Source organism: Leuciscus leuciscus, assembly GCF_965113295.1.
Source record: "Leuciscus leuciscus genome assembly, chromosome: 2".
Taxonomy (NCBI): domain Eukaryota; kingdom Metazoa; phylum Chordata; class Actinopteri; order Cypriniformes; family Leuciscidae; genus Leuciscus; species Leuciscus leuciscus.
This window is the reverse complement of record NC_138726.1, coordinates 65,260,302-65,280,625: the sequence shown is the minus strand read 5'-3', so window position 1 is coordinate 65,280,625 and position 20,324 is coordinate 65,260,302. Positions and strand designations below refer to the sequence as shown.

General features: G+C 37.3%; 1 long non-coding RNA gene across 1 annotated transcript; it reads left to right on the top strand.

Moving 5' to 3' along the window:
* The first annotated feature begins 4,455 nt into the window (after positions 1-4,455).
* Positions 4,456-9,011, top strand: LOC309492693. Its single transcript, XR_014203660.1, has 3 exons — positions 4,456-5,315; positions 6,415-6,471; positions 8,887-9,011. It is a non-coding gene; the product is annotated as an uncharacterized lncRNA (long non-coding RNA).
* The last annotated feature ends 11,313 nt before the right edge of the window (positions 9,012-20,324 follow it).

Here is a 20,324-nt window from a genome sequence, read left to right as displayed (position 1 = left end):
ACGAACGAACGAACAAATAAATGAACGAACGAATGAATGAACAAACAAATGAATGAATGAACAAATGAATGAATGAACGAATGAACGAACGAACGAACGAACAAATAAATGAACGAACGTACGAATGAACGAACAAACAAATGAATGAACGAACGAACGAACGAACGAATGAATAAACAAACAAATGAATGAACGACTGAACGAACGAACGAACGAACGAACAAATAAATTAACGAACGAACGAATGAACGAACGAACGAACGAACGAACAAACAAATGAATGAACGACCGAACGAACGAACGAACGAACAAATAAATGAACGAACGAACGAATGAATGACTCAGACGACAGTGAGACTTGCTTCCACCTAATTTTGATTTTAGTTTAAGTATCACTTCGTTTTACCATCATTTCATATTTCTCTATTGAAATTTTGATGTAAAGCATTATCTCATCGCATTATTCAAGCCATTGTATTGCATTGATGAGCAGCATTAAACACATCATGATGAAGCTTGTTTTCATTTGGTGGAAATGACTGATTTAGTTTCATTTATTGCTTTATTAATTATATTAATAATTCAATGTGTTGATGATCGTGCATCATAAGACAATAATATAAAATGTTAAAATGTATATTAAAATGTCCCTTTCAATACTTCTGCATAGATCTAAGAACAGCTGCTAGAAATACAGGTACATTTTAACATTGCTTCCTCTTTTTCACATGCAAACGGCCCTTTTATATCTGCCATGAAAGCTGATTTAACTGTAGAAGGATCTGCTCATTTTCTGTCATGTTTGCTCAATCAGACGTGCTTAAAGTGTCATGTGTTCTGTCAAGCCTTCAGCACTTTCTGAAGCGTACTGACACACACAAACACACACAGTAATCTTTGGACAAAAACTCATTAACACAATATGTCAACTAGAACCAGACGAAAGTCTCACTTCAACTTCCACATCTTTTGTTAGTGTAATCTTTGGTATAATACGTCGTTGAAAACACATTTACTGCTGTGAAAGCGGCAATGACGCCAAACGTCAAGCCTCAAAGAATGAAAGTTATCTAGAATTTTAAGTGCATCAGAAATAAAGTACATAGACATGAGCCACACCAACATTCCTCTCCTACACACACGACACACACAACACAAGCACTTAACATCACACTATTGGGAAAGTGGTTCGTCTAGTTCCATCAAGAACACTTACAGTGAACTAAAGGCTCTTTATAGTGAAGTAAAGCTCTTCACACTAAGAGAATAATGATAATGGTGTTTCTATGGCATCGCTGTGAAAACCCCATTGGGTCCTTTAGTTTCCAGGGTGACATTGAGCGTTTGACATACATGTGCTCAGTGTCATTCCTTCAGGTGACATGTTTGACGTGTTTGACGTGTACGGTGTCGTTACTGTATCATAAAGAATGTCATGTATGTAAAGAAATGTCTTCAGGGCTTTACAAGTAGACCCTGTTAAAAATCACTTATCATCAAGTTGTAGTCAAATATTTGTTTTACAACACAGTCGTTCCACTTTAATGGAACCTTTTACCGCCGTTTCTTTGTAACTACTTATTAAATTCTAAGTGAAAGTTGTTTCAAAGTAAATCCGACTCAATTCTGTATGTACGCATATAAACACACAAGGCCCTATTTTAACGATCTGAAACGCAAGTATCAAGCGCAAAACGCACGTAACTTTGTGGGCGGATCTCGGCACTGTTGCTATTATACCGGCGGGATAAATGACTCTTGCGCCCGACGCAAATCTAAAATGTGTTGGTCTGAAGTAGCTTGATTACTCATAGGTGTGGTTTGGGCGTAACGTGAAATAAACCAATCAGAGCGACATCTCACATTCCCTTTAAGAGCATGCGCGCTTGTTCCATGGCGGATGGCTATTATAACGGCGGATTTGCCAGGATCGGTTCACAGCCGAGGAGACCGACGTTCTCGTCAGGGCCGTAAAACACAGAGAAGTGACATTGGGGATGGAGAAACACACACAAATTAGCTTCGGTTAAACAGGCGTATGATAATTTGGGTAAATGTGTAAGCTAGATTTATGCCTATTTTTCCACATCTTCATGGACACAACAATGATTTCCCTCATGTGGTAATATTTTTCCTGGTAATAATGTATGGTTTGCAAAAATGTGAACTGCTGCTTCTGTGTAGATGAGAGAAGCAAAGTTTGTGTGTGTTGTGCACACGCTACATTATGGCCAAGCATGCGCCCTTAAAATAGCATCTGAACGCGCCACTGAATAACGCAGAATTGTTTTCTGAAACTGCATAATAGCACCAGGGAACGTTTGCGCCGGAACACGCCTCCTCTTTTCGCTGAACCGCCCCCGGGAGCGCAAGTTCATTCCCTAGTTTACCGACGTGCGTCTGTGGAGGGAAAAGTCCGCTGTGCGTCGGGTGCAAAATATAAATGACACATGCGTCACTGTACAAAGTCAGTTGCGCTGGGTGTAAGACAGGGCTCTACAGGTCTTCGAGGGACAGTTCACCCCAAAACTGATCATTCTGTCATCATTTACATACACCGCCTTTCCAAACCTGCATGACCTTCTTTTTTTCTGTGGATAATAGAGGAATATATTTTTTAGGAAGAGGAAGTGTTTTTTTTTTTTTTGTCCATTCAATGGAAGTCAAAGGTAACCAAAACTGTGAAACATCATATTTTGTGTTCTACAGGAGAAAGAAAGTTTCACATTTTTGCAGTTAATGTGATCTGGAAATGTTTCTCGGATTCACTGGGATTTCAGGGAGAGCACTGGTGCTTTACAGGTGTTACAGAGGGTGTAGTTAGAAGAACAAAGCTTCTAGTGTTCAGTCATTGTTCAACACTTGCCAACATGAACGTCAGCTAACTGACACTTTAACTTTCACTTAAACACTACATCTAGTTACTGGATCTGACAGATCGTACGCCTCATTGACCTAAGCTCATGTCAAGCCTCAGTTTTTGAGTGAAAAACATTATGTGTGGACAAAATCAGTGAAATATCTGCACATGCTTTAATGTTTCAGCTGAACGTTTGTTTTAAAATGCTTTCATTTTGTACAAAATTGCACAGTCACTCTTGTGTCAAAAATGAGCGGCCTACATAAAGATAGCATTTAGTAATTGGCCTACGATCAAAACGCCTCAACAATAAATACCAAACCTGTGTTAACTAGGCCAGTCATTTTTTTGACCCGGAAAACCACAAGTGTAACAATGTGGGAGGAAAAACCACACAAATATTTACAAAAATTCTCAAATAGGTTTTGAGGAAGTTGTTATAAGCTGGGTTAGTTAAAATGTATGATGATAAGGATGTTATTGCTGGTTAGTGCCCGTAATAATGCTGTTTTAGAGGCTCTTCACTTTGTTTTGGAGTCTCCTGCAATAGGTTTACAAGCATCCGAGGTCAAAATACACTTTCAGTTTTTACTTTACATTTTAACATGTTGTTTCCCAGTAGCAGATCTGTGGGCGTTATGCAAATGAGTTATAAACATACAGGTTCAAAGAAATGAGACTGGAATCACTTTTTTTGTTTCGTTTTTTACACAATAATAAATAATAACACAAATACAATATAAAATGTGTAAAAATTTAAAATGACACGAATAATAAATTAAACAAACTACTGGGATAAAAAGTGCTATATAATATTAGAGCAGTTACACGATCTTGAAAAGCTTTACATTTTTTATTGTTTCAAAGTATATTGTAAGATCGGTGTTATAAAAGGTAATATATGAGGGTTTCTTTTGAGTTATTTTTTTCTTATGAATATAAAACTTTGCGAAAAATATGGGTTTTGAAAGATGGGACTCAAAAACTCAATTTATCTGCACTTTTGATCCGTGAAACTTTGCAGACACAAACATCTCTATTACACACTTGCGAAAGGCAATATCCCAAAAACCATTATAGGATGCTCTTCAAAACACATTCAGTTTATAAGGGCTATTACACAAATCTAACCGGGTTCATTAATGTATGACTGACAAACACACACACAATCACATGAAGTTTATTAGTGTGTTTGAACCTGTTTCCTTCCCCTCGGGCATTAGGACTTTAGCCGAACAAACACTCTTATAAAGCTCACTCATCACATGATCGTGAACCGCAGTGGCAACAAAAGACACACGTACGGACAGCTATTTATTGCAAATAAAAATCATATAATTATCATCATATAAATATGTTATTAATGTAATCTTCCTGATCAAATCCTGCAGTGCGCAGTGAATGCTCTTCTCGAAACGGCGATCGTTCTCTTCAGGTTTTTCAGCATATCACTATGACTGAGGAAAGGTTTGTTTGCGTTCTGTGGAGAATGACAGAAATCATGTGAATGTTGATTTCCGTGACACACACACCCTGCTATTATTTACCTGATACATCGACTTCTCTTCACTGCATAAAGGACTGACAGTAAAAGGTTCTAATTAAAAAACAAAAGAAGTTATTTTAACACGCATGCTTCAGGTATTTGAAGAGACAATTATGTGCTGAGTAACACAAGCAACATATATAGCCTATATAATGTAGCGCGAGAGGGGTGTTATAGCGAATACAAGGGTCTTGAGTCAGCCTGAAGGGGTTGTATTCGCTATAACAACCCCTTTATAATGTAATGTTCTACATTATCCCGCTTATTACATGGCTACCTACCAAATAAATCAATAATTTGACACACAATATTGATTTAGAAAGGAGTTTATTGATTTAAAAACGATTGTATTGCTTCCGCTAAAGAAAATAGTCCGTTCCGTCTCTACGGTTAGAATCCTGCGCGTCCATAGCAACGCTCTGTTGTTCATGGCAACGGTGTGTTATACTTCACAGAATTATCAAGAAATGACAGACCAAGCCATGTAATACATATCATATATTTAGTGTATAATGCACTGAATCAAATGCTCCATCTTTATATATTTGCGAGGATCAACAACAGCGAAGCTCGAGGCGTGGGAGAGTTGATGTGCACGCGCTTCATCTGTGGCGCTGCAGAACAAAGACACTTTTGTTAAAATATGCAAAGATTGTGAGAGTTATTTACATGACGGCTTTCTAAACGGGAAAATCCTCATCCAGCAGGTTCCCGTTTCTCTCTCTGTTCCTGTTTAGAAATCCAAAAGGTTTGCAAACATTAAAGACTGCGTTAAATATTGTGTGGTTTTTGAAGAGGGGATCTATGATATGATATATGATATTCATGATATCTTCACAGCCAGATCTCCCCTGGCACGGCTGATTAATACTTATTACACTTCTTTTGTATAGTTTTGCTCTGCATCTGGTGAGTAAAGAAGAATCTTAAGAATGTGATTTCTGTCTGCTGAGTTTCCTCTTCCTGATGGCTGACTTCTACAGCTGAAAAGATGCTTTCATTCACACTGATATACTGTTAAAACCCTGTCACTGCATTACTAGTGTTTACGCTCGAGTCTCCTGTATATATGATCTCTGGTGTCAAACGTGCGAGGAAACAAAGGTGTTTAATAACTATAATAACTCATAATTGTATAGATATTCACCTTAATGACGGTGTACACACTGTGATCTGTGGATGAAATGTTTTACCTTTTCAGAACTGTTGTTGTTGTCCATTTAAATTTGTCTGGATTCTGTGTTTTATGATTGAATAGAAATGTATTATATATATATATATAAAAGGTTGTACTGAAATGAATGCATAAAACTACATTTAATTTAGCTTTTTAAAATGTAATCAAACAAAAAAAATATATAAATTCCTTTTCTGTTTTTGGTAAACAAAGTGCTGTGATTAAAACATAGACAGAAATGTGTGTGATATTGTGTGAAATAAAAAAGAAAAGAAAAGTACATTCTACTTAATAATAACATATTTCTGTCATAATTTCTTCAAGAAAACAAATGTTTAACAGTCATGAAGTCAACACTGAAAATGTGTTTATTATGAATGATTACATCATAAATTCATGTTCCTCGTAATCTTGAATCAGAATCATATCCTACATTTGTTGACTTGAAACAGTAATCTTTAATAATCATCAGACGATTCAATATCGTGATGAATGAATTATAGGGGTCGATTACAGTCTTATAGTCCCAGAGGTGAGATCACTATACAGCCGAACACGAGTTAAAGTCATTGTCATTGTTTTTCACACAAGGATATATTTGTTGAACATTTCCTTGCAGTTATGTAATCAAATGATGAATCTGATTTGAATAATTCCAGTGAATCCGTTGCTGAAACATCACAGAGTGAGTGTGCAAATGAATGATGCTCTCAGAGAGCCAGTTCTTGTATTAGTGCGTTCCCAGAGATGAACATATGGGAAAATATGACCGTGATTGTAATCAAAATGTGGGAATAATCCACGCTGATACAGTGACACTTGCTGTTCCAGATGTGGAGAGCATGCAGATTCCCATGGGCTATAATGCAGCATTCCTGCTCTTCTGCGGTGAGTAATGATCAAGGCACTTCTGCTAAACTACGAGACGTGATGGCACAGAATGACGTCCCTCTTAAAGATATGTTAGGAGTTCAGTATCTATAATATTTCAATTGATCTATTTTATGTACATGAGCACTGAAAGGTTCAAACAAACTTTTATACATATACAGTACAGGCCAAAAGTTTGGACACATTACTATTTTTAATGTTTTTGAAAGAAGTTTCTTCTGCTCATCAAGCCTGCATTTATTTGATCAAAAATACAGAAAAAAATGTAATATTGTGATATATTATTACAATTTAAAATAATTGGTTTTCAATTTATTATACTTTAAATTATCATTTATTCCTGTGATGCATTTCAGGATTTTCAGGATCATTACTCCAGTCTATCACATGATCCTTTAGAAATCATTCTAATATGATGATTTATTATGAGTGTTGGACACAGTTCTGCTGACTAATATATTTGATGAATAAAAGGTTAAAAAGAACTGCATTTATTCAAAATAAAAACATATTTTCTAATAATATAAATCTTCTTTACTATCACTTTTTATCAATGTAACACATCCTTGCTGAATAAAAGTATTGATTTATTTCAAAAAAAGAAAGAAAAAAATTACTGACCCCAAATGACTGACCAGTAGTGGATATTGCTGTTACAAAAGATTTCTATTTTTAAAACATTTGCTTCTTTTTTTTATTTTTATTTTTTTACTTTTTATTCATCAAAGTATCCTAAAAAAAGTATCACAGTTTATGAAAAAATATTAAGCAGCAGAACTGTTTCCAACTTTGATAATGAATCATCATATTAGAATGATTTCTAAAGGATCATGTGATAGACTGGAGTAATGATCCTGAAAATTCAGCTTTGCATCACAGAAATAAATGATAATTTTAAAGTATAATAAATTGAAAACCAATTATATTAAATTGTAATAATATATCACAATATTACTTTTTTTTTCTGTATTTTTGATCAAATAAATGCAGGCTTGATGAGCAGAAGAAACTTCCTTCAAAAACATTAAAAATAGTAATGTGTCCAAACTTTTGACCTGTACTGTATATGTATATATGTATAATATCTCTTTCATCTGCTCCATCCATTAAAATAAAAACATGAACAACAATTTTACAAATATGAATTAAGCAGACGCTTTCATCCAAAGCAACTTACAGTAAAGGAACAAAATGTTCCAGTATAACGATTTAGTGCCAAAATGAAATGCATCAATTACACTTATTACACGGTTCTGTGGAATACTTGATTCTGATTGGTCAATCACACCATACAGCGATATATTATTCCCAGATAACAACCGCTGAGCACAGAAACACAGGCTCATCCGGGTCACTGAAGTTAGCAACGCTACGCTCGCTGGGAACGGTGGAAGTTTTGCGTTTGGTGAACTAATAAAATATTAAAACTCAGTCGAATCAATATTTTGTGTACAGTTATTTAATTATGCCATCCAGTATGGTGGACTCGCTCTCTCTCGTTTCACACAAACGCAGTGGCGGCCATTTTGTGTCTATTGTTTTGTTCACTGTTGGATTATAAGATACAAACAGGCACGATTTTAAAACAGTTTAATCTGAAATATCAATATCTCTGATCTCCATAATTACTTATATGTTGAAATGCTGTGTAATAAGTGTTATGACTGTATACCGTATCTCTGAAATGTCCGTCTAGTGTGATCTCGCCGCTGAAACTGCTCACTCAGAAGCTGTGCGTTTAAAGAGCTAATAACATATTTCAACTCAGATCAATATTTCGTGTCTAATTATTTACTTATGTGGCAAGTATCCGTGTAATAAGCGGATAATGTACAGCCGATTATCTCAGAAAAAAACCATTCAGGTGTGTGTGTGTGTGTGTGTGTGTGTGTGTGTGTGTGTGTGTGTGTGTGTAAACCCCTTCACGCTGATGAAGATTTGATCCTTATCACCCTGTCGAGTTTATTCTGAGATCACAACCGGCTAGATGTACATTATCCCTCACACACACTCTCTCTCTCACTCACTCACTCACTCACTCACTCACTCACTCACACACAGACACACACTCACACACACACACACACACACACACACACACACACACACACACACACACACACACACACACACACACACACACACACACACACACACACACACACACACACACACACACACACACACACACACACACACACACACACACACACACACACCTGAAGGGGGTTTATTCTGAGATAACAGCCGGCTAGATGTACATTATCCCTCACTATTATTTTGATTTCAAAATGACCACATGCAAACTCAAGTTATATGCATGTAAATCACGGGCAGCAAAGAGAAATGGAGATGAACCCTTTCTTATAAAAATAGAGATTAATACACCTACAACTACTGCCTGTCTTACAGCAACAACACTTACATTTATAATGGAAACAACTCCAACAACTCCTTCAACATCTACAACAGAACATACATCTACAACTACTGCCCCTCTTACAGCAACAACAACACAACTTACATCTACATCTGAAGACATGACCACAACTCCTTCAACATCTACAACAGAACATAAAGCTACAACTACTGACCATCTTACAGCAACAACAACACAACTTACATCTACATCTGAAGACATGACCACAACTCCTTCAACATCTACAACAGAACATACATCTACAACTACTGACCCTCTCAAAGCAACAACACAACTTACATCTATAATAGAAACAACGCCAACAACTCCTTCAACATCTACAACAGAACATACATCTACAACTACTGACCCTCTCAAAGCAACAACAACACAACTTACATCTATAATGGAAACAACGCCAATAACTCCTTCAACATCTACAACAGAAAATACATCTACAACTACTGACCCTCTTACAGCAACAACAACACAACTTACATCAATAATGGAAACAACGCCAACAACTCCTTCAACATCTACAACAGAAAATACATCTACAACTACTGACCCTCTTACAGCAACAACAACACAACTTACATCAATAATGGAAACAACGCCAACAACTCCTTCAACATCTACAACAGAACATACATCTACAACTACTGATCCTCTTACAGCAACAACAACACAACTTACATCTACACCTGAAGACATAACCACTACTTCTTCAACATCTACAACAGAACATACATCTACAACTACTGCCCCTCTTACAGCAGCAACAACAACACAACTTACATCTATAATGGAAACAGCGCCAACAACTCCTTCAACATCTACAACAGAACATACATCTAAAACTACTGACTCTCTTACAGCAACAACAACACAACTTACATCTACATCTGAAGACATGACCACAACTCCTTCAACATCTACAACAGAACATACATCTACAACTACTGCCCCTCTTACAGCAACAACAACACAACTTACATCTACATCTGAAGACATGACCACAACTCCTTCAACATCTACAACAGAACATACATCTACAACTACTGACCATCTTACAGCAACAACAACACAACTTACATCTATGATGGAAACAACGCCAACAACTCCTTCAACATCTACAACAGAACATACATCTAAAACTACTGACCCTCTTACAGCAACAACAACACAACTTACATCTACACCTGAAGACATGACCACTACTTCTTCAACATCTACAACAGAACATACATCTACAACTACTGACCCTCTCAAAGCAACAACAACACAACTTACATCTATAATGGAAACAACGCCAACAACTCCTTCAACATGTACAACAAAACATACATCTACAACTACTGCCCCTCTTACAGCAACAACAACACAACTTACATCTACATCTGAAGACATGACCACAACTCCTTCAACATCTACAACAGAAAATACAACTACTGCCCATCTTACAGCAACAACAACACAACTTACATCAATAATGGAAACAACGCCAACAACTCCTTCAACATCTACAACAAAACATACATCTACAACTACTGCCCCTCTCAAAGCAACAACAACAACACAACTTACATCAATAATGGAAACAACGCCAACAACTCCTTCAACATCTACAACAAAACATACATCTACAACTACTGCCCCTCTCAAAGCAACAACAACAACACAACTTACATCAATAATGGAAACAACGCCAACAACTCCTTCAACATCTACAACAAAACATACATCTACAACTGCTGACCCTCTTACAGCAACAACAACACAACTTACATCTACATCTGAAAACATGACCACAACTCCTTTAACATCTACAACAAAACATACATCTACAACTGCTGACTCTCTTACAGCAACAACACAACTTACATCAATAATGGAAACAACGCCAACAACTCCTTCAACATCTAAAACAAAACATACATCTACAACTACTGCCCCTCTCAAAGCAACAACAACAACACAACTTACATCAATAATGGAAACAACGCCAACAACTCCTTCAACATCTACAACAGAACATACATCTACAACTACTGACCCTCTTACTGCAACAACAACACAACTTACATCTATAATGGAAACAACGCCAACAACTCCTTCAACATCTACAACAAAACATACATCTACAACTACTGCCCCACTCAAAGCAACAACAACACAACTTACATCAATAATGGAAACAACGCCAAAAACTCCTTCAACATCTACAACAGAACATACATCTACAACTACGGCCCCTCTTACAGCAACAACAACACAACTTACATCTACATCTGAAGACATGACCACAACTCCTTCAACATCTACAACAGAACATACATCTACAACTACTGACCCTCTTACAGCAACAACAACACAACTTACATCTATAATGGAAACAACGCCAACAACTCCTTCAACATCTTCAACAGAACATACATCTTCAACTACTGCCCCTCTCAAAGCAACAACAACACAACTTATATCTATAATGGAAACAACGCCAACAACTCCTTCAACATCTACAACAGAACATACATCTAAAACTACTGACCCTCTTACAGCAACAACAACACAACTTACATCTATAATGGAAACAGCGCCAACAACTCCTTCAACATCTACAACAGAACATACATCTACAACTACTGACCCTCTTACAGCAACAACAACACAACTTATATCTACATCTGAAGACATGACCACAACTCCTTCAACATCTACAACAGAACATACATCTAAAACTACTGACTCTCTTACAGCAACAACAACACAACTTACATCTACATCTGAAGACATGACCACAACTCCTTCAACATCTACAACAGAACATACATCTATAACTACTGACCCTCTTACAGCAACAACAACACAACTTACATCTACATCTGAAGACATGACCACAACTCCTTCAACATCTACAACAGAACATACATCTACAACTACTGACCCTCTCAAAGCAACAACAACACAACTTACATCTATGATGGAAACAACGCCAACAACTCCTTCAACATCTACAACAGAACATACATCTAAAACTACTGACCCTCTCAAAGCAACAACAACAACACAACTTACATCAATAATGGAAACAACGCCAACAACTCCTTCAACATCTACAACAAAACATACATCTACAACTGCTGACCCTCTTACAGCAACAACAACACAACTTACATCTACATCTGAAAACATGACCACAACTCCTTCAACATCTACAACAAAACATACATCTACAACTGCTGACTCTCTTACAGCAACAACACAACTTACATCAATAATGGAAACAACACCAACAACTCCTTCAACATCTACAACAAAACATACATCTACAACTGCTGACCCTCTTACAGCAACAACAACACAACTTACATCTACATCTGAAAACATGACCACAACTCCTTTAACATCTACAACAAAACATACATCTACAACTGCTGACTCTCTTACAGCAACAACACAACTTACATCAATAATGGAAACAATGCCAACAACTCCTTCAACATCTACAACAAAACATACATCTACAACTACTGCCCCTCTCAAAGCAACAACAACAACACAACTTACATCAATAATGGAAACAACGCCAACAACTCCTTCAACATCTAAAACAAAACATACATCTACAACTACTGCCCCTCTCAAAGCAACAACAACACCACTTACATCTATAATGGAAACAACGCCAACAACTCCTTCAACATCTACAACAGAACATACATCTAAAACTACTGACCCTCTTACAGCAACAACAACACAACTTACATCTACATCTGAAGACATGACCACAACTCCTTCAACATCTACAACAGAACATACATCTACAACTACTGACCCTCTTACAGCAACAACAACACAACTTACATCTACATCTGAAGACATGACCACAACTCCTTCAACATCTACAACAGAACATACATCTATAACTACTGACCCTCTTACAGCAACAACAACACAACTTACATCTACATCTGAAGACATGACCACAACTCCTTCAACATCTACAACAGAACATACATCTACAACTACTGACCCTCTCAAAGCAACAACAACACAACTTACATCTATGATGGAAACAACGCCAACAACTCCTTCAACATCTACAACAGAACATACATCTAAAACTACTGACCCTCTCAAAGCAACAACAACAACACAACTTACATCAATAATGGAAACAACGCCAACAACTCCTTCAACATCTACAACAAAACATACATCTACAACTGCTGACTCTCTTACAGCAACAACACAACTTACATCAATAATGGAAACAACGCCAACAACTCCTTCAACATCTACAACAAAACATACATCTACAACTACTGCCCCTCTCAAAGCAACAACAACAACACAACTTACATCAATAATGGAAACAACGCCAACAACTCCTTCAACATCTACAACAAAACATACATCTACAACTGCTGATCCTCTTACAGCAACAACAACACAACTTACATCTACATCTGAAAACATGACCACAACTCCTTTAACATCTACAACAAAACATACATCTACAACTACTGCCCCTCTCAAAGCAACAACAACAACACAACTTACATCAATAATGGAAACAATGCCAACAACTCCTTCAACATCTAAAACAAAACATACATCTACAACTACTGCCCCTCTCAAAGCAACAACAACACCACTTACATCTATAATGGAAACAACGCCAACAACTCCTTCAACATCTACAACAGAACATACATCTAAAACTACTGCCCCTCTCAAAGCAACAACACAACTTACATCAATAATGGAAACAACGCCAAAAACTCCTTCAACATCTACAACAGAACATACATCTACAACTACTGACCCTCTTACAGCAACAACAAGACAACTTACATCTACATCTGAAGACATGACCACAACTCCTTCAACATCTACAACAGAACATACATCTAAAACTACTGACCCTCTTACAGCAACAACACAACTTACATCTATAATAGAAACAACGCCAAAAACTCCTTCAACATCTACAACAGAACATACATCTACAACTACTGACCCTCTTACAGCAACAACACAACTTACATCTATAATAGAAACAACGCCAACAACTCCTTCAACATCTACAACAGAACATACATCTAAAACTACTGCCCCTCTCAAAGCAACAACACAACTTACATCTATAATAGAAACAACGCCAACAACTCCTTCAACATCTACAACAGAACATACATCTAAAACTACTGCCCCTCTCAAAGCAACAACACAACTTACATCTATAATGGAAACAACGCCAACAACTCCTTCAACATCTACAACAGAACATACATCTAAAACTACTGACCCTCTCAAAGCAACAACACAACTTACATCTATAATAGAAACAACGCCAAAAACTCCTTCAACATCTACAACAGAACATACATCTACAACTACTGACCCTCTTACAGCAACAACAAGACAACTTACATCTACATCTGAAGACATGACCACAACTCCTTCAACATCTACAACAGAACATACATCTAAAACTACTGACCCTCTTACAGCAACAACAACACAACTTACATCTACATCTGAAGACATGACCACAACTCCTTCAACATCTACAACAGAACATACTTCTATAACTACTGACCCTCTTACAGCAACAACAACACAACTTACATCTATAATGGAAACAACGCCAACAACTCCTTCAACATCTACAACAACACATACATCTACAACTACTGCCCCTCTTACAGCAACAACAACACAACTTACATCTACATCTGAAGACATGACCACAACTCCTTTAACATCTACAAAAGAACATACATCTACAACTACTGCCCCTCTTACAGCAACAACAACACAACTTACATATACATCTGAAGACATGACCACAACTCCTTTAACATCTACAAAAGAACATACATCTACAACTACTGACCCTCTTACAGCAACAACACCACAACTTACATCTACATCTGAAGACATGACCACAAATCCTTCAACATCTACAACAGAACATAAAGCTACAACTACTGACCCTCTTACAGCAACAACACAACTTACATCTATAATGGAAACAACGCCAACAACTCCTTCAACATCTACAACAGAACATACATCTACAACTACTGCCCCTCTCAAAGCAACAACAACAAAACTTACATCAATAATGGAAACAACGCCAACAACTCCTTCAACATCTACAACAGAACATACATCTACAACTACTGACCCTCTTAAAGCAACAACAACACAACTTACATCTATAATGGAAACAACGCCAACAACTCCTTCAACATCTTCAACAGAACATACATCTACAACTACTGCCCCTCTCAAAGCAACAACAACACAACTTACATCAAAAATGGAAACAACGCCAACAACTCCTTCAACATCTACAACAACACATACATCTAAAACTACTGACTCTCTCAAAGCAACAACAACACAACTTACATCTATAATGGAAACAACGGCAACAACTCCTTCAACATCTACAACAGAACATACATCTACAACTACTGCCCCTCTTACAGCAACAACAACACAACTTACATCTACATCTGAAGACATGACCACAACTCCTTTAACATCTACAACAGAACATACTGACCCTCTTACAGCAACAACAACACAACTTACATATACATCTGAAGACATGACCACAACTCCTTCAACATCTACAACAGAACATAAAGCTACAACTACTGACCCTCTTACAGCAACAACACAACTTACATCTATAATGGAAACAACGCCAACAACTCCTTCAACATCTACAACAGAACATACATCTACAACTACTGCCCCTCTCAAAGCAACAACAACAAAACTTACATCAATAATGGAAACAACGGCAACAACTCCTTCAACATCTACAACAGAACATACATCTACAACTACTGCCCCTCTTACAGCAACAACAACACAACTTACATCTACATCTGAAGACATGACCACAACTCCTTTAACATCTACAACAGAACATACTGACCCTCTTACAGCAACAACAACACAACTTACATATACATCTGAAGACATGACCACAACTCCTTCAACATCTACAACAGAACATAAATCTACAACTACTGACCCTCTTACAGCAACAACACAACTTACATTTATAATGGAAACAATGCCAACAACTCCTTCAACATCTACAACAGAACATACATCTACAACTACTGCCCCTCTTACAGCAACAACAACACAACTTACATCTACATCTGAAAACATGACCACAACTCCTTTAACATCTACAACAAAACATACATCTACAACTGCTGACCCTCTTACAGCAACAACAACACAACTTACATCTACATCTGAAAACATGACCACAACTCCTTTAACATCTACAACAGAACATACATCTACAACTACTGACCCTCTTACAGCAACAACAACACAACTTACATCTACATCTGAAGACATGACCACAACTCCTTCAACATCTACAACAGAACATAAAGCTACAACTACTGACCCTCTTACAGCAACAACACAACTTACATTTATAATGGAAACAATGCCAACAACTCCTTCAACATCTACAACAGAACATACATCTACAACTACTGACCCTCTGAAAGCAACAACAACACAACTTACATCTACATCTGAAGACATGACCACAACTCTTTCAACATCTACAACAGAACATACATCTACAACTACTGACCCTCTTACAGCAACAACAACACAACTTACATCTACATCTGAAGACATGACCACAACTCCTTCAACATCTACAACAGAACATACATCTACAACTACTGACCCTCTTACAGCAACAACAACACAACTTACATCTATAATGGAAACAACGCCAACAACTCCTTCAACATCTACAACAGAACATACATCTAAAACTACTGACCCTCTTACAGCAACAACAACACAACTTACATCTACATCTGAAGACATGACCACAACTCCTTCAACATCTACAACAGAACATACATCTACAACTACTGCCCCTCTTACAGCAACAACAACACAACTTACATCTACATCTGAAGACATGACCACAACTCCTTCAACATCTACAACAGAACATACATCTACAACTACTGCCCCTCTTACAGCAACAACAACACAACTTACATCTACATCTGAAGACATGACCACAACTCCTTCAACATCTACAACAGAACATACATCTACAACTACTGCCCCTCTTACAGCAACAACAACACAACTTACATCTATAATGGAAACAACGCCAACAACTCCTTCAACATCTAAAACAGAACATACATCTAAAACTACTGCCCCTCTTACAGCACCAACAACACAACTTACATCTACATCTGAAGACATGACCACAACTCCTTTAACATCTACAACAGAACATACATCTACAACTACTGACCCTCTTACAGCACCAACAACACAACTTACATCTACATCTGAAGACATGACCACAACTCCTTTAACATCTACAACAGAACATACATCTACAACTACTGCCCCTCTTACAGCACCAACAACACAACTTACATCTACATCTGAAGACATGACCACAACTCCTTTAACATCTACAACAGAACATACATCTACAACAACTGACCCTCTTACAGCAACAACACAACTTACATCTATAATGGAAACAACGCCAACAACTTCTTCAACATCTACAACAGAACATACATCTACAACTACTGACCCTCTCAAAGCAACAACAACAAAACTTACATCTATAATGGAAACAACGCCAACAACTCCTTCAACATCTACAACAGAACATACATCTACAACTTCTGACCCTCTCAAAGCAACAACTACACAACTTACATCTATAATGGAAACAACGCCAACAACTCCTTCAACATCTACAACAGAACATACATCTACAACTACTGACCCTCTCAAAGCAACAACAACACAACTTACATCTACATCTGAAGACATGACCACAACTCCTTCAACATCGACAACAGAACATACATCTACAACTACTGACCCTCTCAAAGCAACAACAATACAACTTAAATCTACATCTGAAGACATGACCACAACTCCTTCAACATCTACAACAGAACATACATCTACAACTACTGACCCTCTCAAAGCAACAACAACACAACTTACATCTACATCTGAAGACATGACCACAACTCCTTCAACATCTACAACAGAACATACATCTACAACTACTGACCCTCTCAAAGCAACAACAACACAACTTACATCTATAATGGAAACAACGCCAACATCTACAACATCTACAACAGAACACACATCTACAACTACTGACCCTCTCAAAGCAACAACAACACAACTTACATCTACATCTGAAGACATGACCACAACTCCTTCAACATCTACAACAGAACATACATCTACAACTACTGACCCTCTCAAAGCAACAACAACACAACTTACATCTACATCTGAAGACATGACCACAACTCTTTCAACATCTACAACAGAAAATAAAGCTACAACTACTGACCCTCTTAAAGCAACAACACAACTTACATCTACATCTGAAGACATGACCACAACTCCTTCAACATCTACAACAGAACATACATCTACAACTACTGACCCTCTTACAGCAACAACAACACCACTTACATCAACATCTGAAGACATGACCACAACTCCTTCAACAACTACAACAGAACATACATCTACAACTACTGCCCCTCTCAAAGCAACAACAAACCAACTTACATCTACATCTGAAGACATGACCACAACTCTTTCAACATCTACATCAGAAAATAAAGCTACAACTACTGACGATCTTACAGCAACAAAAACACAACTTACATCTACATCTGAATACATGACCACAACTCCTTCAACATCTGCAACAGAACATACATCTACAACTACTGACCCTCTTACAGCAACAACAACACAACTTACATCTACATCTGAAGACATGACCACAACTCCTTCAACATCTACAACAGAACATAAAGCTACAACTACTGACCCTCTCAAAGCAACAACACAACTTACATCTATAATAGAAACAACGCCAACAACTCCTTCAACATCTACAACAGAACATACATCTACAACAACTGCCCCTCTCAAAGCAACAACAACACAACTTACATCTACATCTGAAGACATGACCACAACTCCTTCAACATCTACAACAGAACATACATCTACAACTACTGACCCTCTCAAAGCAACAACAACACAACTTACATCTATAATGGAAACAACGCCAATAACTCCTTCAACATCTACAACAGAAAATACATCTACAACTACTGACCCTCTTACAGCAACAACAACACAACTTACATCAATAATGGAAACAACGCCAACAACTCCTTCAACATCTACAACAGAAAATACATCTACAACTACTGACCCTCTTACAGCAACAACAACACAACTTACATCAATAATGGAAACAACGCAAAGAACTCCTTTAACATCTACAACAGAACATACATCTACAACTACTGCCCCTCTCAAAGCAACAACAACACAACTTACATCAATAATGGAAACAACGCCAACAACTCCTTCAACATCTACAACAGAACATACATCTAAAACTACTGCCCCTCTCAAAGCAACAACAACACAACTTACATCAATAATGGAAACAACGCCAACAACTCCTTCAACATCTACAACAGAACATACATCTACAACTACTGCCCCTCTTACAGCAACAACAACACAACTTACATCTATAATGGAAACAACGCCAACAACTCCTTCAACATCTACAACAGAACATTCATCTACAACTACTGCCCCTCTCAAAGCAACAACAACACAACTTACATCAAAAATGGAAACAACGCCAACAACTCCTTCAACATCTACAACAACACATACATCTACAACTACTGCCCCTCTTACAGCAACAACAACACAACTTACATCTACATCTGAAGACATGACCACAACTCCTTTAACATCTACAAAAGAACATACATCTACAACTACTGCCCCTCTTACAGCAACAACAACACAACTTACATATACATCTGAAGACATGACCACAAATCCTTCAACATCTACAACAGAACATAAAGCTACAACTACTGACCCTCTTACAGCAACAACACAACTTACATCTATAATGGAAACAACGCCAACAACTCCTTCAACATCTACAACAGAACATACATCTACAACTACTGCCCCTCTCAAAGCAACAACAACAAAACTTACATCAATAATGGAAACAACGCCAACAACTCCTTCAACATCTACAACAGAACATACATCTACAACTACTGACCCTCTTAAAGCAACAACAACACAACTTACATCTATAATGGAAACAACGCCAACAACTCCTTCAACATCTACAACAGAACATAAAGCTACAACTACTGACCCTCTTACAGCAACAACACAACTTACATTTATAATGGAAACAATGCCAACAACTCCTTCAACATCTTCAACAGAACATACATCTACAACTACTGCCCCTCTCAAAGCAACAACAACACAACTTACATCAAAA